The 26,233-nt window shown below is 39.3% G+C and overlaps 1 protein-coding gene across 4 annotated transcripts in view; it reads left to right on the plus strand.

The window, feature by feature from the left end:
• Positions 1-26,233, plus strand: part of SBF2 (SET binding factor 2) — a 500,673-nt gene that overhangs the window by 65,247 nt on the left and 409,193 nt on the right. The window lies entirely within an intron of this gene.

Raw genomic sequence — 26,233 nt, forward strand, 5'->3', positions numbered from 1 at the left:
AGTGATTGAACCTGCGCCCTTGGCAATAAAAGCTTAGAGTCCTAACCACTGGACTACCGTAGAATTCCCCACATATTTTGAAGTATAATTTTTACTGAACCTCCCTTGCCAGCAGAACCCACCCTTCTTTCTTCAATGAGAGTGGTCCTGCCTTGCATAAAGTTGCTATAATGGCCTCATGAGTAGAGTCATGGCTGTATTCATTCCCATCCCTACCACTTCAGGGCTTCTAGACCTATAGCTAGAGTCAGATCCTAGCAAGTCCAAAGGGCCAGTTTCAAAATCAGAGACATGTTTTTATGCATCAAAAGAATTGTAAGAATTTTACTAATATATGCAAATAGATGCAAAACTGGATTTTGAGGCTTCTAGATTAGGAAAGAGGGGATCTAATTTTATTTTGGGCTGAATTTATTAATGTAGGGTCACCCACAAGAGATTTCAGATTTGGTGGTTGCTCAAGCAGCAAAAACTGGTTCTAATTTTGTCTGCTTGTTTTGTTGACTGACACTTCAAATCAGTAGTGATCTACGTTTAATGAAGTTGAGATGCCAGAATTGAGAAATTAGGAATGTTGGGGAGGTGAATTATGTGCAGCAGGCTTTCTTAACTCTCTGATTATGTTCCCCCAAGATGGATGCTTTCTACTGCCTTTAAGAAAATAACAGTGGTGAGGGGAATGCTGGCATCCTTAAAAGGTGCTGTAGTGGCAGTTTTCTCTGGCCGTGGTATGAGTATGAGAGATACTGCTATAAAATGGGCCCCCTTAAGTGACTGGGGTCCTGGAATGGCAGAGACAAGTAACAAGTTAACCATCAGAGACAAGGTGGACAATGTTTATCATAGCAGATTGACATGGAGCAGCAGTTCACCAAGGTCTTACTTGATCTGGAGACTCGAATTAAAGCAAACAAACAAGCCAAACAAAACATCTTAGGTCTGATACATGTAGGTTTGACTTTAGGTCACCCTACTGAAATCACCTAATCCCCATACCTTTGTTACTTCACAGATCTAAAACTCCCTGGGTAAAGAGAAGGCAAGGTACCTTCCTTCCTTTCTTCCTTTTTTCAATTTATGGATATCTTCCTTTGAAGCAGCTAATCTTTTTCGCAGCCTTCTCTTAAAAAAGGACCTTTGGTCATATACAAGTGTAACTGTGTATCAGGGAAGGGAAAAGACTCAAACCTTTCAGGGAGTATTGGAACCTGAAAGAAGTGAGTGTTAGTTGCTCAGTTTGTCCGACTCTCTGTGACCACATGAACTGTAGCCCACCAGGTTCCTCTGTCCATGGAATTCTCCAGGCATATTCTAGTGGGTTGCCATGCCCTCCTCTAGGGGATCTTCCCAACCCAGGGATCGAACCCATGTGTCCTGCCTCTCCTGCATTGCAGGTAGATTCTTTTACCCACTGAGCCAACTGGAAATCCCAGTTGGAACCTGAGCTAATGCTAATCCCCGGGGACTCAGGATACCACTGTGTCCCACCAGGCAGAATGAGAGCTTGTGGAAATCAGATATGAACAGAGCTTTGGCTTGAAATTATTTCACAGTAGGGCTGGCGAGTCTGTGAATTCATCCTGTGGTTTTATCTTGTTTCTTAGTGCATATTTGGAATAAACATGTTTTACAGTGGGAGAATTCCAAAATTGGCTTCCATGTCCATGGATTAAAGAGTCATCATGGCAGGAAGAGCCAGATGTAGCCCCCTGGAGCTCTCTTCCTACCAAAATAATGAACCAAAAGCCATCTCACATCCAGTATTATAGAGATTAATGCCCCATTAAAGACACGAAAGGTTCAGGGGTGGAAACATTCAGGCTGCATGGAACTCTCTTGTCTGTATGGAAGATAATCGATTTTGGAAAATGATGACGTATTATCTACCTTATCTTCTTCCACCACTCTCGTTCTACCTGGTGTTCCACAAGTGGTCTCTTTACTAGAAACAGACCCTGTATTTAACTAGTGATTAACTACTGATTGATCAATGCCATACCAAAAAAAAAAGTATATATACAAGTGTATACACACACATAGATGCAAAGATCATCAGAAATGGCCAGCAATGTAGTGCCACCATATTGCCTCCATGATTAGGCCAGTTTTTTAGCTCTGTGCTGTAGTTTATAGTCTATAGGGATTTTGTTCATCTCACCATCCCAAAGTACCTCTCTCTTATCCCCTACAATGAGGGTATAATGCTGAATGACAGGACTTTGTGTTAGAGAACTAGCAAGTCCTCTGGAGCCTTTGTAAAGACCCAGCTGATGTAGTACATGAATCCCATACAAATTTTAAGGATATGATGCCTTAGTGAAATTTCTGAGTTGGCAGTGTTTAGAGGTAAGTTGAGATGTTCTTTCTGAAGTAGAAGATAACTATTGCATCTTACATTGCCTGCTACCAAAAGGAAATGCAGTAACTGGTGGATCTTTTGGGATTTGGGGTCAGGATTGCACTTCATTTAAGTGTACTGTTCCATCCTGTTTACTGAGTAATCTGTTAAGCTGCCCTTAGATTGCTGTATGGAGCTTCTTACAGGCCCTGTCAGGAGAATCACAGTGGCAAGCTGTATCCTCTTTGGCAAGCAAATATTCTACTTTTGAAAAGGGTTTCTGTCTTGCTGTTACATTGGTTAGAGAACAAATGCCTAAATACTGGATACCAGTGACATGAACTGTCAATGCGTGGGATGACAAGCAAATAGCATTCCATTGTCAGGTAGAAGTGGTGTGTCTGGGCCTGGGCACAGTGCAGGTACTGAAGTGCATGTATGTTGCACATACAAAAGCTGTTTCTCTATGGCTCTGTCTCCCTGACCATCCTGGCTTCATTCCTGAAGAGTTCCCTGTGTCCCTCATAAACACAGTGTGTCGGCACTTGTCAGGCCAATGGACAGCCTGGTAGAAACTGCTAGTTGCCTTCCTAATATCTGTTTGCCCACCTCCTTCTTTAGAAACACAGCTCAGGTTTTTCAGTGGAACAGTTGTCACTTAACTAACATTACCTTTCAGTTGGGCATGGCTATGTGATTAGACTTTGACCAGTGATATGTAAGTGAATTTGTTCTTTTAATGCCTACTTGAAACATTGATGTGTCGTTTGGCACTCTAGCAGATGTTAACCATGAAAATCAGGGCCAAATCATGTAAATAATGGAGCAGTGAAGCTGAAGAAGCTGGTTCCCTAGAGCAAAGATTTCTTTAGTCCTGGGCTCTCACCTCTAGGCTTCCTTTATATGAAACGAAATAAACTTCTCCCTTGTTTAAACTGCTGATATTTAGGGTTTTGTGTCATATGCTGCTGAGCTGTCCTTGCCTTCTGTCCCCTATCAGAGACAGTGATTACCTGGATGGATAAGGCCTCTCTCTGAGACATGGAATGGAGGAAGAGAAGATACAGGTTTTGTAGAAACAATGGGAAAAGCCCATTTTGGTTGTGTTTAATATACTGTGTCTGTGGAAATGCTCAGTAAGGGATGTCGATGGCATTGGGAGCTTGAGAAAAGTTCTGTTTTATCTGGTAGAAAAAGAAAATGTTTTAAAGTGAGTGAAACCTCAGGGAAAACAACCAGCCTCATGACTCGTTCACTACTTCTTTGTGGGACAGGATGTTTGATATTTGAGCAGGATTAAGCAGAAAACATAAGGCTTGGATTATCTGTGTTGGTAGTTCTGCTCTTTGAATTGGAGATAGAGACATGAAAGAAAGAGAAGCGGAGAGTACTGTAGGTAGAGGACATGTTTAAACTATTTGGGAAGAACAAATTTAGTATATATATTCTTTTAAAGACCTGGTTGATTTGCAAGGCACAAGTTGCTAGAGATTCTTTCAAACTCGGAGATTTCTTGCCTTCTGTCCTTTATTAAGAGTTAGGCAATCCATTGATAGGAACATGTTGAATGAGTTTTAATGAGAAATTTAGGTGTGATCATGCCTGGTTGCATTGTGCAACAAACAGGAATCTCTTGTTTAAGGAAGACGAACATGATGACCTTTGCTGTTGTTCAATCAATAACTTTTCTTCCTAGTTTAACAATGTTCTATTTTAAAATTCTTATGCTAAAACTAAATACTTATCTCATAATAATCCCATCTTCAGTTGGAGGGAAACTTAAACAATATAGTGAAAGTGATACAGCAAGTCATAGTAGAGAAGAATTGAATTTTTTTTTATTCTTTTAAAAGACATTGATTTATTTGGCTGCAACAGATCTTAGTTGTGGCGTGGGATCAGCTTCCTGACCAGGGACTGAACCCTGGCCCCCATCATTGGGAGTATAGAGTCTTAGCCACTGAACCACCAGGGAAGTCCCAAGAAGAATTGTATTTTAAAAGTGTAATTTTTTAAATTCTAAAAAGATTGATGTATTTTGGATACTACCAAAATACTAAGTGTTTTTAAACCCTTTCAAAACAAGTTATCTGTAATTTCTGTGTGTGATTGTTTTTTCTGCTGTATTATCAACAGGGTCTAAATGTTCTGCGGTATCATGGTAGTATGTTTCTATAGTACTTTGAAAGGTATAGGTATACTATTATACAGCAGAAATTCCAGAAAACCCCTTTTCTTCTTCCTCCCTTCTCCTTTCCGTCCATCTTTGTTCTTCCTGTCCAACTATTTCGACTCCTCTCTTTTAGTAAGGGAGCTGATCCCTTAGTGTTACACAATAAGCCTGATATTCAGTTTGGTTTAAGATAACCTTAACCTGTCTAGAAAGAGATCTGCTATTCTGCATCATACATAGTAACAGTGTTTAGGCTAGCCTGAGTTCTTTGTCAGCAGATGCATTATTGAGGCTTAGTTTAAGTGAATATAGTTTTCCTAGCAAGGTAATCCCTCTGGAGATTTTTGTCTACTCTTTAGGTTGGCAGCCATAGTTTTGTTCCCTCTAGTGGTAGATATATGTATTCTAAATTTTCTGGTATCTTTTTATTATGGGTAGAATTCTAGAGCTGAAAGGGACCTTAGGTCATTTTATAGGTAAGAGAGTGAGATTCAGAGAAATTAGAGGATTTGCTTGAACAGTTAAAGTGTTAGTATCTCAGTCGTGTCTGACTCTTTGCAACCGCATGGACTGTAAGCCCACCAGCCTCCAGAATTCTCCAAGCAGGAATACTGGAGTGGTTTTCCATTCTCTTCTTCAGGGCATCTTCTCAGGTAATCTGTCTGGAGATTTTTGTCTACTGTTTTGGTTGGCAGCCGTCATTTTGTTCCCTCTAGTGGTAGATGTATGTATTTCACATTTTCTGGTGTCTAACATGCATACAATTTTAGAGTTCTAAGGGATCTAAGATCACTTTATAGGTGAGAGACTGAGGTTCAGATAAGTTAGAGGATTTGCTTAAGGTTACCATTAGAGATAGAGCTAAGACAAGCCTGAGATCGCTCGATTACCAATGTAGTATTCTTTATTAAAACAAGACTCAGGGGTGTATGTATGTTTTTTGTCTTAGATTAGTTAGAAGATACTGTGTGAAGATATTTACATTTAGAGTTATTTCTGTGTATTCATAATTTCTGTTGATGTCTTTAGTGTAGTAGTCTTTTGAGAAATAGAAAGACCCTTGGAACACTGACCAAAATAGAAAGGGAAATCATATTTACCTTTGAGAAGACACAATAATTGTCTTTAAGTATTTAAATGGTTACCTGTAGGAGAGGGGTGAGCTTATTTTTAGGTTGTTAGGGTGAGTATAGCAAATATTACTTTTTAAATATCTGGGCTTTCCGCAGGGAGGTCTAGTTTCTTTCAGTTGAATGGAAAGTATAGGAGAGAGTCAAGGCCCTAGAACTAGACTTATATATGGGGTCATACTTGTATTAAATTTTGTGTTGAAAGAAGGATTAATTCTGGCTGTTCCTAACCACCTGCCCTGTTACAACAACTAAAGGTTGCAAGTCAAGTAAGCAGTAAAATCAAGGTTAGAGAAGTTTTCAGTGATCCAAAGGTTGTTGGACTAAGGATAAAGGGTGTAGACTATTGCCCCGGAAAGAGGTTTAGAGCCATCAGATGACATCAGGACACCAGCCATTAGGTTGAGCAACATTTGAGTACTGGATTTAGAATGACTTGGATTCACAGTGTGGGCTGCTGCTTATTTATACAATGTGACTTTGGAAACATTACCTGGTGTGTAAATTTATTTCTTTATGTGTAAAATGGAGATTAATATTTTTATTGCATAGCTTGTTGTTAGGATTAATTGCCTCATGTACAATAACTGCACAGTAAATATTTGTTGGATCTGATCTGGTGGTGTCTGACCTGAATAAAAAGAAAACCTTAGTCCTGGGGAGACTTGGATTCTGAACAAATATTTCAGCATGTGAAAGAACTTTCTAATAATTTGAAAGTAGTGATTTCATTTTTTACTTTTAAGATGTTAAGACAGAGGATGAACAACTGTTTGGGGATATTGTATAAGGTATTTAAACATTGAATTGAATTGCTATACTTCTTTGTTTAATCACCAGATACAATTTATGACTCTTGGAGATAATTATAGTTTATTGTATGTACTCATATATTTGCTCTGTCCCTTGTTCTTCTTTCTTGATGCTCTAGTTCCTTTATCATTTCTTTTCTGTTTGAACAATTTCCTTTAATTAATCTCTAAGAATAGGTTTTCAAGTGCTAGTTTCTTTTAGTCTTTCTGCATCTGAGAATGTCTGGATTTCCCCTTTGTTCCTGAAGGATAGTTTTGCTGGAAACAATTCATAGTTGACATTTCTTTTTTTCAGTGTTTGGAAAATGTTGCGCCGCTTCCTTTGGTCTCCGTGGTTTCTGATGAGAAGTTTGCTGTTGTTTGAATTGGTGTTATCCTATTGGCAGTATATTGTTTCTTTGTTGCTTCTTTCAAGGTTTAAAAAAAATTTTTTTTCCAGAACATCAATAATAATGTGTCTTGGTATAAATTTCTTTGGTTTTATCCCATTTGAGCTTCACTCAGCTACTTAAATTTCTCTACTTTGCCAGATTTGGGGATCTTTCAGCCATTATTATCTCTGAATACTCTCTTAGTTATACTCCCTCCTCTTTTTCTAGTATTCCAGTTACATGAACATTAGCAATTTTATTATGATAACATGGATCTCCACGGCTCTGTTGTTTATATTTTATTTTCTCTCCTTTTTCAGAATTGGATAAATCCTATTAACTGTCTCAAAGTTTAGTAATTCTGTCCTATGCCATCTCTATTCTACCACTGAATCCTTCCACTGAGATATTTATTTTGGTTATTTTATTTTTTTAGTTTTATAATTTTCATTCATTTTATGATTTGTTTCTCTGCTGATATTTTCTAGTTTTCCTTTGTCTCACGGGAATTTGGAATTAATTATTGATGTGTTTTTGTGACAGCTACTTTAAAACCCTTGTCATGTGTTGTAACAACTGAGTCATATCTTTGTCTACGTTGGCATCATAGACATGTCTATGTTGATTGTCTTTTCTTATTCAGGTTTGATTTCTCTTTATATCATGGTACAGTGGATATTTTTAAAATTACATTCTGGATATTTTGGTTGCTCACTTAGTTATTCTGCTTATACTTAATGCATAGACCATCTAATTTTGTGAGCTGTTGTTCCTTTATCATTTCTTTTCTGTTTGAACAATTTCCTTTAATTAATCTCTAAGAATAGGTTTTCTAGTGCTAGTTTCTTTTAGTCTTTCTGCATCTGAGAATGTCTGGATTTCCCCTTTGTTCCTACAGTCTAATTTTCAGGTCTTTGCAATGTTATTTTGATCTTCTTGGTTTATCTGGTCCTCCCACAGGTCCAGGCTAGTGCTATCTGAAGTGGCAGAGGGTATTTCCCAAGCTGGACTGTGTGCTGCCTCTTGGTGTGGGAGGGGAATCTCAGAGCCCACAGGGCCTAAAATGTTGAGTTGACATCCCCCCTGACCCCAGGATTTTAAAGATGCAACTCCATTGTCTTTTGACTTGCATTGTTTATAATGAGAAGTCTGCTGTCGTTCCTCTTTTGTTACTCTTAATAGCATGTCTCTGTTTTTCTGGCTCTTTTTAAGATTTCTCTTTATATCATTTTAAAGTAATTTGATTATGATGTGCCTTGGTATAGTTTGCCACATTTGTGTGTGTGTTTGGGGTTTGTTGAACTTCTTGATCATTAAGTTTACAGTTTCTGTCAAATTTGGAAAAAAAATTTCACCAAATTTGGTCATTTGTTACTCCAGATATATTTTTGTCTCTCTCCTCCCCAGCTCCTGTTACGTGCATATTAGGTCAATAGAAGTTACACAGCTCAATGATGCTCTGTTCATTTTCTTTCTGTTTGTGTCTCTTTCATTTTGGAGACTTTCTTTGCTATAACATCAAGTTCATTTTTTTTTTCTGTAGTGTCTAATTCATTCATTGTATCCAGTGTATCCATTCATTGTATCCAGTGTATTCATGTTCACATACCTGAAAATATGCAACAAAGTTATACTAACTTTGAATGTCCTTATCTGCTGATTTCATCACCTTTGTCAATTTAGACTCTGTTTCAGTTGGTTGATTTTCTAATCACTATGACCTATACTTTTCTGCTTCTTTTCATGCCTGGTGGTTTTTGACTTAGATGTTAGACATCACCCATTTTACTCTGTTGAGTGAAGGATATTTTTACATATCAATAAATATTCTTCAACTTTGTTCTGGGATGTAATTAAATCACTGGAAATAGCTTGATCATTTTGACCCTTGTTTTTCAGTTTTGTTAGGTGGGCCCTCAGCAGCATTTAGTCTGGGACTGGTTTTTCCACACTGTTAAGGCAGTACTCTTCTGGATTCTCTGCTTGAAGCTCTGGGAATTATGGCAGGATTTTTGTTTGTTTCTGTCCCCGCTGTGCCCCACCCCGCCCCACATGCACTGTTGGCTATTGGGAACACATACTATTCCAGGCCTTATGTGAGCTCTGAGACTCATTCTCTCTGTTCTTTTCATGTGGTTTATTCTCTGGCCTTAGGTGGTTTTTCTCACATTTAAGTAGTTAGATAGCTGAAGACTCGAGTAGACCCTCTGCAGATCTCTGGACTTCTCTTTTACTATGAATCTCTCTTCTCTTTGGTATTCTGCCCTGTGAATTCTAACCTGTTTAGCTTTCCTGGACCCTTCACTCTAATGCTTCAACTTAGGGAAGCTGCTGGACTTCACTTCAGATTCCCTATTCCTGTCCTGCAGGCTGGAAACTCTCACTAGGGAGTAAGTGGGGGCAATTGTAGGACTCACTTAATTTGTTTATTTTCTCTCTAGATTCACTGTCAACTAGTGCCTGATGTCAGTGTATGAAAAACCTTTGTTTCAAGTATACTTCTGGGCATATACCCAGAGAAAGCCATGATTCTGAAAGACATGGGTACCCCAGTGTTCATTGCAGCACTATTTACAATAGCTAAGACATGGGCTTTCCTTGTGACTCAGTGGTAAAGAATCCACCTGCCAATGCAGGAGTCGTGGGTTCAGTCCCTCTGTTGGGAAGATCCTCTGGAGAAGGAAATGGCAGCCCACTCCAGTACTCTTGCCTGGGAAATCCCATGGACTGAGGAGTCTGGTGGGCTACAGCCCATGGAGTTGCAAAGAGTTGGTCCTGTCTTAGCAGCTGAGCATGAGCACAATAACATGGAAGCAACCTAGATGTCCGTCTACAGAGGAATGGATAAAGAAGATGTATTACATATATACAATGGAATATTGCTCAGCCATAAAGAACAAATTTGAATCAGTTCTAGCCTGTTACCCAGAGTGAAGTAAATCAGAAAAAGAAAAACAAATATCATATATTAACACATATATATGGAATCTAAAAAACGGTATTGATTAATCTATTTGAAAGGAAGGGATGGAGATCCAGATGTAGAGAAAAGACTTGTGGACACAGTTGGGGAAGGAAAGAGTGGGATGAATGGGAAAGTAGCATTGACATAATACACACTATCATGTGTAAAACAGACAGCTGGTGAAAAGTTGCCATATAACACAGGGAACCCAGCCTGTGCTCTGTGATGGCCTAGAGGAGTGGGATGCGGAGAGGGATCATATGTATAATTATGGCTAATTTGCATTGTTGTACAGCAGAAACCAACACAACAGTATAAAGCAATTTCTTCCGAATTAAAAAATGAAAAAGAAAAACCCAAGGTTATATAGTTATTGTTGACTTACTATTTTTAGTGGTATACATTGTACTTTATGTATTCTGTTAAATTTTGAAATGCATTCTTCTTCCCTTCTGTGAAAGCCCTTTGGCTTTTTGCTAAATTTAACTTTGGAAAAAAATAGTTTGTGTGTTCTTAATAAGCCTTTTGAATAATAGGAGATTATACTGGAAATTCGGAAAATCATATTGCATTCCTACCTAAATTTTTGAATAACCACAAAAAGGCTTGTTTCAGTTGAGAAAAAACAGACTTCTTTGATTAAATACTAAATGGACCAAATATGAAAGCCTATTGTGGAATGATTTCCTGCATGCTTTCTTTGCAGTGAATGAACAGTTTTTCTTTTCCTTATCCTTTGAAAGTTGGTCTTTACTGGCACAATTAGATCTTGTGTTGCAGAGTTTTGATCTTCTGATTATTTTGGCATTATAGCACAAGCCTTTGGTGAATAAGAAAACATTTTTAAAAATGACCATTTGCTAAAAAGCAGATTTTTCAGTTAAGCATGGGGAGCTTGGAAACTATAAGACCCTCATCTTAATTTTACTTATAAACAGGTAAATTAAATTTCTGCTGATCAGCTTTTTTACCCTGTTAAGATGTATAAGTCAGCTATATGTTTCTGAAAGGTCATAAGTTCTGATTTTTCTAGTGTCGTGCTTTTGCTTCACTTGTTTCCCCTAAGGGTGATATTCTCAGTGAAGAAAAGAACCAGCGCTGGGCACAGTGCTGAAGCTGGAGATTGTTCGGGATAGAATAGAAGGACTGGTGCCAATGCCAGTGACATGTATATAGCATGTTTCAACCGAAACTTTTTCCCTGTGGGAAATGTTAACTCCAATTGGGAGAATTGTTGTTGTTCAGTCACCCAGTCATGTCTGACTCTTTTCGACCCCATAGACTGCAGCATGCCAGGCCTCCCTGTCTCCTACCATCTCCCGGAGTTTGCCTAAGTTCATGTTCATTGCATTGGTGATGCTGTCCAGCCATCTCATCCTCTGACGCCCTCTTCTCCTTCTGCCCTTAGTTTTTCCCGCATCAAGGACTTCTCCAATCAATCGTCTGTTCGCATAAGATGACCAAAGTACTGAAGCTTCAGCTTCAGTCCTTCCAGTGAATATTCAGTGTCGATCTCCCTTAAGATTGACTGTTTGATCTCCTTGCTGCCTAGGGGACTTTTAGGAGTCTTCTCCAGCACCACAGTTTGAAGGCATCAATTCTTTGGTATTCTGCCTTCTTTATGGTCCAGCTCTCACAACCATCATGACCACTGGGAAGATAGCCTCGACTGTCTTCAAGGCTATGTGATAGCCTTGACAATACAGACCTTTGTCGACAGGGTTAATGTCTGCTTTTCAACGCACTAAGTTTGTCCTCACTTCCCTACCAAGAAGCAGTTGTTTTCTGATTTCATGGCTGCAGTCACCATCTGCAGTGATTTTGGAGCCCAAAAGAGGGAATTCGTCACTACTTCCACCTTTTCCCCTTCTATTTGCTGTGCAGTAATGCAGGCAGATGCTATGATCTTAGTTGTTTTAATATTTTGTCTTAAGCTGGTTCTTTCACTCTCCTCCTTCACCCTCATCAAGAGGCTCTTTAGTTCTCTTTGCTTTCTGCCATTAGAGTGGTATCATCCACGCATCTGAGGTTATTGATATTTGCCTGCCTATCTTGATTCCAGCTTGTAACTCATCTAGCCCAGCATTTTTCATGAAGTGCTCAATTTATAGATGAAACAAACAGGGTGACAGCAGATAGCCCTGTTGTACTCCTTTCTTGATCTTGAACCAGTCAGTTGTTTCATACAGGGTTCTAACTGTCCCTTCTTGGACCCACATACAGGTTTCTCAGGAGACAGGTAAGTTAGTCTGATATTCACATCTCTCTGAGCACGTTCCACAGTTTGTCATGATCCACACCGTCAAAGGTTTTATCATAGTCGATGAAACAGAGATGTTTTTCTGAAATTCCCTTGCTTTTTCTATAATCCAGCAAGTGTTGGCAATTTCATTTCTAGTTCCTATTCCTTTTCTAAACCCAGCTTGGACATCTGGAAGTTCTTGGTTCGCATAATGCTGAAGTCTAACATATGCAAGATTTTAAGCATGACCTTACTAGCATAGGAAATGAGTGCGATTGTCTGATGGTTAGCACCTTCTTTGGTATTGCCCTTCTTGGTAATTGGGATGAGGATTGACCTTTTCCAGTCCTGTGGCACTGCTGGGTCTTCCAAATTTGCTGGCATAATGAATGCAAAACCTTGATGGCATCATCCTTTAGAGATTTGAACAGTTCTGCTGGAATTTCATCAGATCCACTAGCTTTATTAACAGCTGTGCTTCTTAAGGCCCACTTGACTTTGCACTCCAGAATGTCTGGCTCTGGGTGACTAACCACACCATCGTAGTAATCCAGTTCATTAAGATCTTTTTATACAGTTCTTCCATGTCTTCTTTCCATCTCTTCTTGATCTCTTTAGTGTCTACTATATATCTACAATTTTTATCCTTTATTGTGTCCATCTTTGGGTGGAATGCTCCCTTGATGTTTCCAATTTTCTTGACGAGATCTCTAGTCTTTCCCCTTTTGTTGTCTTCTTCTATTATTAAGCACTGTTTGTTGAAGAAGGCCTTCTTGTCTCTTCTAGCTATTCTTTGGAACTCTGCATTTAATTGAATATATCTTTTCTTCTCTCCCTTGCTTCTTGCTTCTTTTCATTCTTCTGCTCTTCATAAAGCCTCCTCAGATAACCACTTTGCCTTCTCACTTTTTTTGAATCTTTGGAATGGTTTTGTTTACTGCCTTCTGTACAATATTACAGACCTCTTACAGATGGTAAAGAATTTGCCTGCAATGCAGGAGACCTGGGTTGAATCCCTGGGTTGGGAAGATCCCGTGGGGAAGGGAATGACAACCCACATCAGTATTCTTGCCTGGAAAATTCCATGGACAGAAGAGCCTGGTGGACTACAGTCCATGGTGTTGCAAAGAGTTGGACACAACTGAGCGACTTTCACTTCACTGTTAACTAAATCTAGTCCCTTGAATCTACTTGTTACCTCTACTGTGAATTCATATGGGATTTGATTTAAGTCATACCTGGCTGGCCTACTGTTTTTCCTGGTTTTCTTTAGTTAAGCCTGAATTTTGCTATGAGAAGCTGATGATCTGAGCCACAGTCAACTCGAGGTCTTGCTTTTGCTGATTGTGTACTGCTTCTTCATCTTCTGCTACAAAGAATGTAATCAATTTGTTTTCGGTATTGACCATTTGGTGATGGTGATGTCCATGTGTAAAGTCGTCTCTTGTGTTGTTGAAAAAGGGTATTTGCTCTGACTAGCGGGTTCTTTGGAAGAATTCAGTTAGGTGTCCTGTTTCATTTTGTTCTCCAATGCCAAACTTGCCTGTAACCTCAGGTATCTCTTGACTTCCTACTTTTGCATTCCAACCCCCAAAGATGAATAGCCCATCTTTTTTAGGTGTTAGTTCGAGGAGTTCTTCTAGATCTTCATAGAACTGATCAACTTCAGATTCTTTGGCGTTGATGATAGGGGCGTAGATTCCGATTACTGTGATGTTAAATGCTTTCCTTGGAAACAGAGATCATTCTGTCATTTTTTTTTTTTTTTATTCTGTCATTTTTGAGGTTGTACCCAAGTACTGTATTTCAGACTCTTTCACTGAATATGAGGTCTACTCTTTTTCTTCTTTTGGATTCTTGCCCACAGTAGTAGATATAATGGTCATCTGAATAGAAGTCGCCCATTCCTGTCCATTTTAGTTCACTGATTCCTAAGATGTTGATGTTTATTCTTACCATCTCCTGCTTGACCACATCCAATTTTCCTTGATTCATGGACCTAACATTCTGGGTTCCTATATAGTGCTGTTCTTTGCAGCATCAGATTTTACTTTCATCACCAGACACATTGATACAACTGAGAGTTGTATCTGCTTTGGCCCAGCCATTTCATTCTGGGGCTGTTGGTAATTCTCCTCCACTCTTTCCTAGTAGCATATTGGACACCTTCAGACCTACGGGACTCATCTTTTGGTGTCATATCTTTCTGGGCTTTTATACTGTTCGTGAGGTGCTCACAGCCAATATACTGGGATGATTTGCCATTCCCTCCTCCAGTGGATCACGTTTTGTCAGAACTCTCTGCTATGACCAGTCCGTCTTGAGTGGCCCTGCATGGAATGGCTTATAGCTTCATTGAGTTATGCAAGCCCCTTCACCATGACAAGGCAGTGATCTTTGACGGGGAGTTGGGAAAATAAAAAATATTAATCAGACTTATGCCAATTTGATGAAATGTTTTCAGAAAATATTTTCTGGAGAAACTCCTTGAGCAGTTTTTTAGCATGTTACAATTAAGTAATTTCTACTTTTTCCATTTTTGTTTTTCTTTTACGGAAATAGTTTTTAAGATTCTGTCAACAGCTGTCAAACTGTTAAAATGGTCACATTCTATGAAATGTATGCCCCCACTTAAAAAATTGAATAATATAAATACAATGAGTAACAGACATAAGATCTAAGACATGCTTGTGCTAGGCTAACTAAAAAAATTTAACAGGTATAACTTGAGTCTGAAACAGTTTTTTTTTGCAGGTACAGGGTAGCATCAAAACATGTATAAAAAGAGGTTTACATGTTTCTTCCAAAGTCTTGTGGTTACCAAAGGACCTAATGTAATTTAGAGCAGTAGTTGTCTAAGCGTATCACTTAGACCAACTCAGTATTCTCAAGTACTGTGTTCAGTTCTGGAGTACTACTCAGGCAAACTGGCACACACTTATTTTGTTATAATCATGGTTATCATTGTTATCATCATCGTCAACACTTATATAGTATTTGCCATGCACCAGATGCTTGTTGAAACACTTCACATGTATATTAACTCATATTTTTCCTAATAAGAGCTCTTAAAAGGTAGGTAATAGTACCTTTTATGTATGGGGAAAAACTGAAGCACAAAGAGATAATACAGTTTTCACAGAGTGACACAACAAGTAAATGGTGGAATTGAACTAGGAAATGGCAACCCATTTCAGTCTTCTTGCCTGGAAAATTCCATGGGTAGAGCAGCCTACCCATGAGATCACAAAGAGTGGGACATGACTGAGCAGCTGAGCACATGCAGGTAATCTAGATCCCTACTCCATATTCCTAACATTATAAAAAAAAATTAAAAATCACATTGGAATCTGAGGAGCAAATTGAAACTAATTTGAAAAAGAAAAGATCCGGGGAGGTACAGAGAAGGAGATGGGGTAAGATTTTTGTTCAGTTCAGTCGCTCAGTCGTGTCCAACTCTTTGCAACCCCATGAATCGCAGCACGCCAGGCCCCCCTGTCCATCACCAACTCCTGGAGTTCACTCAGACTCACGTCCATCGAGTCCGTGATGCCATCCAGCCATCTCATCCTGGGTCGTCCCCTTCTCCTCCTGCCCCCAATCCCTCCCAGCATCAGAGTCTTTTCCAATGAGTCAACTCTTCACATGAGGTGGCCAAAGTACTGGAGTTTCAGCTTTAGCATCATTCCTTCCAAAGAAATCCCAGGGCTGATCTCCTTCAGAATGGACTGGTTGGATCTCCTTGCAGTCCAAGGGACTCTCAAGAGTCCTCCAACACCACAGTTCAAAAGCATCAATTCTTCGGCACTCAGCCTTCTTCACAGTCCAACTCTCACATCCGTACATGACTACTGGAAAAACCATAGCCTTGACTAGACAGACCTTAGTCGGCAAATAATGTCTCTGCTTTTGAATATACTATCTAGGTTGGTCATAACTTTTCTTCCAAGGAGTAAGCGTCTTTTAATTTCATGGCTGCAGTCACCATCTGCAGTGATTCTGAAGCCCCCCAAAATAAAATCTGACACTGTTTCCACTGTTTCCTCATCTATTTCCCATGAAGTGATGGGACTGGATGCCATGATCTTCGTTTTCTGAATGTTGAGCTTTAAGCCAACTTTTTCGCTCTCTTTCACTTTCATCAAGAGGCTTTTTAGCTCCTCTTCACTTTCTGCCATAAGGGTGGTATCATCTGCATATCTGAGGTTATTGATATTTCTCCTGGCAATCTTGATTCCAGCTTGTGTTTCTTCCAGTCCAGCGTTTCTCATGATGTACTCTGCATATAAGTTAGATAAGCAGGGTGACAATATACAGCCTTGACATACTCCTTTTCCTATTTGGAACCAGTCTGTTGTTCCATGTCCAGTTCTAACTGTTCTCAAAAGGCAGGTTAGGTGGTCTGGTATTCCCATCTCTTTCAGAATGTTCCACAGTTTATTGTGATCCACACAGTCAAAGGCTTTGGCATAGTCAATAAAGCAGAAATAGATGTTTTTTTCTGGAACTCTCTTGCCTTTTCCATGACCCAGGGGATGTTGGCAATTTGATCTCTGGTTCCTCTGCCTTTTCTAAAACCAGCTTGAATATCAGGGAGTTCACGGTTCACGTATTGCTGAAGAGAATTTTGAGCATTACTTTCCTAGCATGTGAGATGAGTGCAGTTGTGCGGTAGTTTGAGCAGTCTTTGGCATTGCCTTTATTTGGAATTGGAATGAAAACTGACCTTTTCCAGTCCTGTGGCCACTGTTGAGATTTCCAGATTTTCTGGCATGTTGAGCGCATCACTTTCACAGCATCATCTTTCAGGATTTGAAACAGCTCAACTAGAATTCCATCACTTCCACTAGCTTTGTTCGTAGTGATGCTTTCTAAGGCCCACTTGACTTCACATTCCAGGATGTCTGGATCTAGATGAGTGATCACATCATCATGATCATCCGGGTCATGAAGATCTTTTTTGTACAGTTCTTCCGTGTATTCTTGCCACCTCTTCTTAATATCTTCTGCTTCTGTTAGGTCCAGACCATTTCTGTCCTTTATCGAGCCCATCTTTGCATGAAATGTTCCTTGGTATCTCTAATTTTCTTGACGAGATCTCTAGTCTTTCCCATTCTGTTGTTTTCCTCTATTTCTTTGCATTGATCGCTGAAGAAGGCTTTCTTATCTCTTCTTGCTATTCTTTGGAACTCTGCATTCAGATGCTTATATCTTTCCTTTTCTCATTTGCTTTTCACCTCTCTTCTTTTCACAGCTATTTGTAAGGCCTCCTCAGACAGCCATTTTGCTTTTTTGCATCTCTTTTCCATGGGGATGGTCTTGATCCCTGTCTCCTGTACAATGTCGCAAACCTCATTCCATAGCTCATCAGGCACTCTATCTATCAGATCTAGGCCCTTAAATCTATTTCTCACTTCCACTGTATAATCATAAGGGATTTGATTTAGGTCATACCTGAATGGTCTAGCGGTTTTCCCTACTTTCTTCAATTTCAGTCTGAATTTGGCAATAAGGAGTTCATGATCTGAGCCACAGTCAGCTCCTGGTCTTGTTTTTGTTGACTATATAGAGCTTCTCCATCTTTTGCTGCATAGAATATAATCAGTCTGATTTTGTTGTTGACCATCTGGTGATGTCCATGTGTAAAGTCTTCTCTTGTGTTGTTGGAAGAGGGTGTTTGCTATGACCAGAGCATTTTCTTGGCAAAACTCTATTAGTCTTTGCCCTGCTTCATTCTGCATTCCAAGGCCAAATTTGCCTGTTACTCCAGGTGTTTCTTGACTTCCTGCTTTTGCATTCCAGTCCCCTATAATGAAAAGGACATCTTTTTTGGGTGTTAGTTCTAAAAGGTCTTGTAGGTCTTCATAGAACCGTTCAACTTCAGCTTCCTCAGCATTACTGGTTGGGGCATAGACTTGGATAATTGTGATATTGAATGATTTGCCTTGGAGACGAACAGAGATCATTCTGTCATTTTTGAGATTGCATCCAAGTACTGCATTTTGGACTTTTCTGTTGACCATGATGGCTACTCCATTTCTTCTGAGGGATTCCTACCCACAGTAGTAGATATAGCACAGGTGGCTGTGAAAGCCGGCCCACTAAGTCCAGGCGGCTGTGAGAGCCGGTGCACTAAGCAAAAACCATAGCTTTGACTATACGGACCTTTGTCAGCAAAATGATGTCTTTGCTATTTAATAGCTGTTTGATATGCTGTCTAGGCTTATCATAGCTTTCCTTCCAAGCATCTTTTAATTTTATGGCTGCAGTCACCATCCACAGTGATTTTGGAGCCCACAGAAATAAAATCTGTAGCTACTTTGTCTTTTCCTCCTTCTGATTGCCTTGAAATGATAGGACTGCATGGCATGATCTTTGTTTTTTGAATGTTGAGTTTTAAGCCAGCTTTTTCACTCCCCTCTTTCACTTTCATCAAGAGGCTCTTTAGTTCCTCTTCCCTTTCTGGTGTTAGAATGATATCATCTGCATGTTCAAGGGTGTTGATATTTTTCCCGAGAACCTTGTTTCCAGCTTGTAATTCATCCACCCCAACATTTCGCATGATGCACTCTGCATATAAGTTAAATAAGCAGACTGACAATACATAGTCAGGTGGTATAAAGTCCTTTTCTGCTCAGTTTTTATTCTACTCCTTGCAGTTTTTCCAGTCTGGGTTCTTAAACTGCTCTAATAATTTTAGTCCATGCTACAGAACGTGCTGCTACTCTCAAACTGGTCATTCTACTTTCTAGTGAATACTTGTTAGCTGTTTTGGGATCCTCATCATAGAAGAGGAATCATGCATTATTTGGCTTGTTTGACTTAACATAGTGTCCTTAAAGTTTATTCGTGTTGTAGCATTTGACAAGATTTCCTTTTTCAAGGCTAAATAATATTCCATGTATGTATATACCCCATTTTATCCATTCATCTAATAGATTTTTTTATAGCTATAAATTTACTAGCACCTATATAATTTTTCCACCATTGAAGGTACAAAAGTGGTTAATATGCTTTAAAACTTTTCATTTATTACAAAGAAATGTGTGTACGTATTAGAAAAATTAGAATATATGGATTAGGGAATACAGTTAAATGAAAATCCTATGTTAACACTTTGATGAACATTTTTCTATATGTTTTCTGTGCTGTATACTCATGTATACTCAGGTTGAACAAACTGGTAAAATGTGTTGATGAAGAACACCTAAGTCAAAGTAATAGTGATCGATATTTGGTAGTATGATTGGCTAAGATGTAGTGCTTGATGTGAGCTTTCTTAGGATTTTTTTTTGGGGGGGTGTTTAATTAATTTATTAATTGTACAGGAGACAGGGATCAAGACCATCCCCAAGAAAAAGAAATGCAAAAAAGCAAAATGGATGTCTGAGGAGGCCTTACAAATAGCTGTGAAAAGGAGAAGTGAAAAGCAAAGGAGAAAGGAAAGATATACCCATTTGAAAGCAGAGTTCCAAAGAATAGCAAAGAGAGATAGGAAAGCCTTCCTCAGTGATCAGTGCAAAGAAATAGAGGAAAACAGTAGAATGCGAAAGACTAGAGATCTCTTCAAGAAAATTAGAGATACCTAGGGAACGTATCATGCAAAGATGGGCTCAATAAAGGACAGAAATGGTCTGGATCTAACAGAAGCAGAAGATATTAAGAAGAGGTGGCAAGAATACACAGAAGAACTATACAAAAAAGATCTTCATGCCCCAGGTAGTCATGATGGTGTGATCAGTCACTTAGAGCCAGACATCCTGGAATGCAAAGTCAAGTGGGCCTAAGGAAGCATCACTACGAACAGAGCTAGTGGAGGTGATGGAATTCTAGTTGAGCTATTTCAAATCCTGGAAGATGATGCTGTGAAAGTGCTGCACTCAATATGCCAGCAAATTTGGAAAACTCAACAGTGGCCACAGGACTGGAAAAGGTCAGTTTTCATTCCAATTCCAAAGAAAGGCAATGCCAAAGAATGCACAAACTACCCCACGATTGCACTCATCTCACATACTAGTAAAGTAATGCTCAAAATTCTCCAAGCCAGGCTTCAACATGATGTGAACCGTGAACTTCCAGATGTTCATGCTGGTTTTAGAAAAGACAGAGGAATCAGAGATCAAATTGTCAACATTTGCTGGGTCATGGAAAAAGCAAGAGAGTTCCAGAAAAACATCTATTTCTGCTTTATTGACTATGCCAAAGCCTTTGACTGTGTGGATTACAATAAACTGTGGAAAGTTCTTCAAGAGATGGGAATACCAGACCACCTGACCTGCCTCTTGAGAAATCTGTGTGCAGGTCAGGAAGCAACAGTTAGAACTGGACATGGAACAATAAACTGGTTCCAAATAGGAAAAGGAGTATGTCAAGGCTGTATATTGTCACCCTGCTTATTTAACTTCTATGCAGAGTACATCCTGAGAAACACTGGACTGGAGGAAGCACAAGCTGGAATCAAGATTGCCGGGAGAAATATCAATAACCTCAGGTATGCAGATGACACCACCCTTATGGCAGAAATTGAAGAAGAACTAAAGAGCTTCTTGACGAAAGTGAAAGAGGAGAGTGAAAAAGTAGGCTTAAAGCTCAACATTCAGACATGGCATCTGGTCCCATCACTTCATGGCAAGTAGATGGGGAAACAGTGGAAACAGTGTCAGACTTTATTTTTCTGGACTCCAGAATCACTGCAAATGGTGACTGCGGCCATGAAATTAAAAGATGCTTACTCCTTGGCAGGAAAATTATGACCAACCTAGACAGCATATTAAAAAGCAGGGACATTACTTTGCCAACAAAGGGCCATGTAGTCAAGCCTGTGGTTTTTCCAGTAATCATGTATGGATGTGAGTGTTGGAGTATAAAGAAAACTGAGCACTGAAAAATTGATGCTTTTGAACTGTGGTGTTGGAGAAGACTCTTGAGAGTCTCTTGGACTGCAAGGAGATCCAACCAGTCCATCCTGAAGGAGATCAATCTTGGGTGTTCATTGGAAGGACTGAAGTTGAAGCTGAAACTCCAATACTTTGGCCACCTGATGCAAAGACCTGAGTGATTTGAAAAGACCCTGATGCTGGTAAAGGTTGAGGGCAGGAGGAGAAGGGGACGACAGAGGATGAGATGGTTGGATGGCAATAGTGACTCAAGGGACATGAGTTTGAGCAAGCTGTGGGAGTTAGTGATAGACAGGGAAGCCTGGTATGCTGCGATTCATGGGGTCACAAAGAGTCAGTCACGACTGAGCAACTGAACTGAACTGAATTAATTTATTTTTTAACTGAAGGATAACTGTTTTACAGAATTTTGTTGTTTTCTGTCAAACCTCAACATGAATCAGCCATAGGTATCCATATACCCCGTTCCTTTTGAAACCCTCTCCCGTCTCCCTCCCCATCCTACCCCTCTAGGTTGATACAGAGACCCTGTTTGAATTTCCTGAGACATACAGTGAATTCCTTTTGGCTATCTGTTTTACATATGGTAATGTAAGCTTCCATGTTACTTTCTGCATATATCTCACCCTTTCCTCCCCTCCCCCCGTCCATAAGTCTGTTCTTTATGTCTGTTTCTCCACTGCTGCCCTGCAAATAAATTCTTCAGTACCATATTTCTAGATTTGATATATATGCATTAGAATACGATATTTATCTTTCTCTTTCTGACTTACTTCACTCCGTATAATAGGCTCTAGGTTCACCCACGTCATTAGAACTGACTCAAATGTGTTCCTTTTTATGACTGAATACTATTCCATTGTGTATATGTACTGCAACTTCTTTATCCATTCTTCTGTCGATGGACATCTCGGTTGCTTCCATGTTTATTCGTGTTGTAGCATTTGACAGGATTTCCTTTTTTAAGACTAAATATTATTCCATGTATGTATGTACCCCATTTTCTTTATCCATTCATCTGTTAATAGATTTTTAAAAAATATTTATTTGGCTGTTCCAGGTCTTAGTTGTGGCATGTGGGATCTCGTTCCTGACTAAGGATAGAACTGGTACCCTGTGCATTGGAATCACAGAGTCTTAGCCACTGGACCACCAGAGACATCTCTGTTAATAGATGTTTTAGTTGCTTTCACCTTTCGGCTGTTGTGAATAATGCTGCAGTGGACATGAATGTGCAAATGTCTCTTTGAGGTTCTGTTTTCAGTTTTTTTTGAATATATACCCAGAAAAGGGATTTTTGGATTATATGATAGTTTCTTTTTTAGTTCTTTGAGGAACCTCCATACTGTTTTCTCTAGGGGCTGTACCATTTTACATTGTAGACAACAGTCCACAATAGTTCCAGTTTCTCTGCGTCCTCTCTAACATGTGTTGTTTTCTGGGTTTTGATAGTTGCCATCCTAATCTGTGTGGTTTTAATTTGCATTTCCCTAATGCTTAGTGATATTGATCATCTTATCATATGCTTGTTGGCTGTTTATATGTCCTCTTTGCAGAAATGTCTATGTAAGTTCTTTGCCTATTTTTAAATTGGATATTTATTGTCGTTGTGTTGTTGGAGCACTTTATACATTGTGGATATTAACTCCTTGTCAGATATCTGGCTTGCAAGTACTTTCTCCTGTTTTGTAGGTTGCATTTTACTGTGTTTTAATTTCCTTTGCTATGCATAAATCTTTAAGTTTGATGTAGTCCCATTTTGCTGTTTTTACTTTTTGTTCCTGTATTTTTATGTCGTTGGTAAGAAATCATTACCAAATCCAATAACATCAACCTTTTCCCTTTTGTTTTCTTCTAGGAATTTTGTAGTTCAGGTATGGTTTAGGCCTTTAATCCATTTTGAGTTAATTTTTGTATGTGGTGTAAGGCATGGATCCCTTTGTATTCTTTTACATGCAGATAAATAGTTTTCCCAGCACATTTTGTTGAAGAAACTGTCCTTCCCCATTGTGTAATCTTGGCACTTTTCTTAAAGATCATTTGACCATATACATGAGGGTTTATTTTTGGATTCTCTATTCTGTTACATAGGTCTTTTTTTTTTTTTTTTTTTTTTGCTGCACAGGGTCTTCATTTCGGTGTGATCATTACTGCTTACAGGGGCTTTTCTAGTAGTGGGATGTGGCCTTCTTTTGTTGTGGAGCACAGGCTTTAGTGCTCACAGGCTCAGTAGTTGAGGTGTGTGGGCTTAGCTGCCCTGTGGCATGTTTGATTTTAGTTCCCCGACCAGGGATCAAACCTGTGTGCCCTGCATTGGAAGGCAGATTCCTAACCACTGGACCACCAGGGAAGTCCCTGTTACGTTGGTCTTTATGCCAGTTCAATTGTGCCGTTTTGATGCTGTCTTTTATATGGGAATTCAGCAAAATTGGCAAGCTACATTAATGCTACCTCCATCTTCTTCAGATTTTTACTTCTTACAGATTTGAAGAGGATGTCTTATGTTTTCAGCTATGTAACTAATATAAGTGTTGATTGGGACAGAGTAAAACAAATGCTAAAGCTGAAACTCCAGTATTTTGGCCACCTCATGCGACGAGTTGACTCATTGGAAAAGACTCTGATGTTGGGAGGGATTGGGGGCAGGAGGAGAAGGGGACGACAGAGATGGCTGGATGGCATCACTGACTTGGTGGATGTGAATCTGAGTGAACTCCAGGAGTTGGTGATGGACAGGGAGGCCTGGCGTGCTGCAATTCATGGAGTCGCAAAGAGTCGGACACGACTGAGCGACTGAACTGAACTGAACTGAACTGAAAACAAATGTCAGCTAAAGGCTGCCTTTAGGTTGCCATTGATTTCTCAGTACTCTCTGGATGTGTTTGTGGCTCAGTCGCTAAGTTGTGTCTGGCTCTTATGATGCAATGGACTGTAGCCTGCCAGGCTCTGTGTTCATAGGATTTTCAAGTCAAGAATACTGGAGTGGGTTGCCATTTCCTCCTGAGGGGAACTTGCCAATCCAGGAGTTGAACCCATGTCTCCTGCATTGGCAGGCGTATTCTTTACCACTTGGGCCATCTGGGAAGCCCTGAGATAATATGAACAGTGGGAACTCCTTTAAAGTATATTCTTTAAGTAAAAGAGTAAGTCTTGATCTCACTTTTCTTGTCTCAAGCCTGTCTTTTGTGGTAGATTCTTTGCTGCTAAGTGTGTGATCTCATTCTTAATGGCAGCTTTTTATGATGGGGATTATATTAACCATATTTTGAGGTTGAGAAAACAGATTTCTAGAGAGTAGGTGAAATAGTAGAGCCTGAATTTGAACTTAAGTCTGACTAGCCTCCAAGCCCAGGTTGTTTCCACTATACTAATCAGAGGTTAGATACACTGTGCCTGCCATCTTCCTTTATCAGAACTTGTCGTCTTTGTGTCTAAAGACAAATCTATGTGCAGACTGTTCTTGTCCTCCTTGGGAGAGATGACGATCAGTTAGGAACCAAGGGATGGGCAATCTGTGATGAAAGTATGAGGACATTTTAGCTGATGTATTGTTCTGCATTATCCATTCATTTACTTGTAAAATTATTTCAAAGGTCAGTGATAAAGGCTACTGTTTCATTTGTATAATAATCACTATTTAAAGGTTTCTGTTAGTACCATTCATTTAATTTTCTTTTTGGCTTCTCACTATTTTTTCCCAACTATTTATTGAGGTAAAATTGACAAGCAAAATTTAAGATATGTAAAGAATACATCATGGTGATTTGATATACATATGCATTGTGAAAGAATTCCCCCATCTAGTTAATTAATTCATCCATCATCTCACATGTTTGTCTTTTTTTTTTAGGTGAGTACAAGTTCTACTGTTAGCAAATTTCAATTTTGCAATATAATGTTGTCAGCTATAGTGTTGTCACTGTGTTTTACATTAGATCCTCAGAACTTACTCATCTTATAGTTGAAAGTTTGTACCCTTACTAACATCTCCCTGTTTCCCCCCAGCATTACTCTAGCTGAAATATGCCAGACAGAGAAGGACAAATACCCTTCTGTGTTAACAGAATGAGAGACTTCTGCTTTTGCATGCACATATTAATAAATTCAGTCCGTTATTTGATTTCTATATTTGAAATGTGTTAGTGAGAAAGCCCATACTTTAATTTCCATAATTATTCATGAATGTCTGCAGTATTAAATGTAGACTGAGTATAAAGTTTGCTGAGTATAAAAATCACACGAGAAACAAAGTCATCGTGAAAAGAGGTTACCATGTATATGCATCATGCACTTTTAGAAAACTCGAATTGCATTTTAGAAATTGAAGTATAGTTGATTTGCATCATTTTGATTTCAGGTACAGAGCACTGTACCTGACTCAGCATTTTTTATAGGTTACTCTCCATTTAAAATGACTACAAAGCAGTGACTATTTTCCTGTGCTGTATAGCGCATCCTGTGGCCTATCCATTTTATACATCGTAGTTCTTACCTCTCAACCCCCTATTCCCATCCTGCCTCATAAGTGGAATAGAAACAAACTCACAGGTATAGAGAACAGACTTAATAAATTGGTTTTTAAACCATGAAAGAATGTCTGCTTTTAAGATTTTTTGGGGAGGATACACCATTTGTTGTTGTTGCTTAGTTGCTCAGTCGTGTCTGACTATTTTGTGACCCCATGGATTGTAGCCCACCAGGCTCCTCTGTCCATGGGATTTCCCAGGGAATGCTACTGGAGTGGGTGGCCATTACCTTCTCTAGGGGATCTTCCTGATGGAGCCTGCATCTCCTGCATTGACAGGCGGGTTCTTTACCTCTGAGCCACCAAGAAAACCCTTGTAGTTTCCGTGGCAGTTCATGCTGTCATTTTTGATAGTTCTCATTCTCACAAGGTTCTTCATTTATATTGATTCAATAACATCTCCTCTGAATTATAGCTTTTGGCTCTAGTTTGTTCCATTGTATCTTCTTCCATATGATAGCTCTTTACACATTTGGAGAAAGTTCTCATATGTGCTTCTTAATTTTTAAGTACTGTTAAAAACACTTTTCTGACTAAATCTTCTTTTACGTAAAATTTTCCAGACCCTTTACCAGTTTGAAAGGGCTTGATCTATCATAGATGCCTTTTACAGTGTATTATTGTTTGGCCTGTTTTGTGACAAGGAATCATAGATCTAGTCTAGTCTAAGAGGGAGGAATATTGTTACAATACTTCTAAAGTTTGGTGACAGACGCTCCAGTGCTACCGGTTTACTGGAGGTCAAACTTAGCCAGCTGCCCAGCCTTTCTCTTGCATCAT

The sequence above is a fragment of the Ovis canadensis genome, chromosome 15 (assembly GCF_042477335.2).
Source record: "Ovis canadensis isolate MfBH-ARS-UI-01 breed Bighorn chromosome 15, ARS-UI_OviCan_v2, whole genome shotgun sequence".
NCBI lineage: Eukaryota > Metazoa > Chordata > Mammalia > Artiodactyla > Bovidae > Ovis > Ovis canadensis.